This window comes from Eptesicus fuscus, chromosome 7, assembly GCF_027574615.1.
Source record: "Eptesicus fuscus isolate TK198812 chromosome 7, DD_ASM_mEF_20220401, whole genome shotgun sequence".
Taxonomy (NCBI): domain Eukaryota; kingdom Metazoa; phylum Chordata; class Mammalia; order Chiroptera; family Vespertilionidae; genus Eptesicus; species Eptesicus fuscus.
This window is the reverse complement of record NC_072479.1, coordinates 103523692-103524795: the sequence shown is the minus strand read 5'-3', so window position 1 is coordinate 103524795 and position 1104 is coordinate 103523692.

Below are 1104 nucleotides of genomic sequence, written 5' to 3'. Positions count from 1 at the left end.
TTGAGGCGGGGTCTTGTGGGACTTGTAGTTCACCCGTGGGTGCTGGTGGCGGCGGGCGGGGGGGAGGGCGTTACAATAGCGACCTGAAAATCCCCGGCGCTGGTTCTTTTTATTTCTCTAAGACAACCTCTTCCCGTCACCCAGATCCCATTCTGCATTAATCAATTATTGATACCTGCGATAGGCAGGTACTGTTCCAGGACCGGATGCCTAGCGGAGAAACTCAGTTCCAATTTAGGTAGAAACGGGAATATTCTCATGCCCAATGCTATACATGTTCCGCATGTTTACAATCCTGCAACACTGGCCCTGCATCGCCATCTCCTGAGTAAAACCTCAAGTATGAGGCGCTCTGCCTCATTCCGTTTGCATTTCCCACAACCTTCTTCAGGCTCCCAGTTCCCGGTGCTGTCCTGGAGCTTCACAAACATCTCAAATCCGGGGACGCCGTCACCCTTTGAAAGACGAGGAAACAGTGGCTCTTTGTGTTTAGACAATTTCCAAGATCACACTGGATTGGAATTTAAGAATTAGTTTAAATTATTTCCCTATGTTATCTGATTTAATTGAGAATCTAACTGTAGTAAGTGGAGGCTAAATATGTGTTAAGTATATTTCTTTAATAAAATTTTTTTGAAATTGCCCAGCCAGTGTGGCTCAGTGGTTGGGTGCGACCCATGAACCAAGAGGTCACTGGTTGATTCCTGGTCAGGGCACATGCCTGGGTTGTGGGCTCGACCCCAGGTCGGGGGCATGCGGGAGGCAGCCAATTGCTGTTTCTCTATCATCAATGTTTCTCTCTATTCCTTTCCCTTCCTCTCTCTCTAAATCAATTTAAAAAATGAATTAAAAATGTTATTGGGGAATGGGGGGATGAGGACAAATATGTGACACCTTAATCAATAAAGAAATTTAAAAAAATGTTATTGATTGATTTGAGAGAGAGAAGCACCAACTTGCCACTCTGCCCTTCCATGCATTCATTGGTTGAGTCTTGCATGTGTGCTGACTGGGGATCAAACCCACAAAACGTGCTGTATCTGGCCCATGCTCTAACCAACTGAGCTACAAAGCCAGGGCATTATATTTCTAAATTTGTGTTCC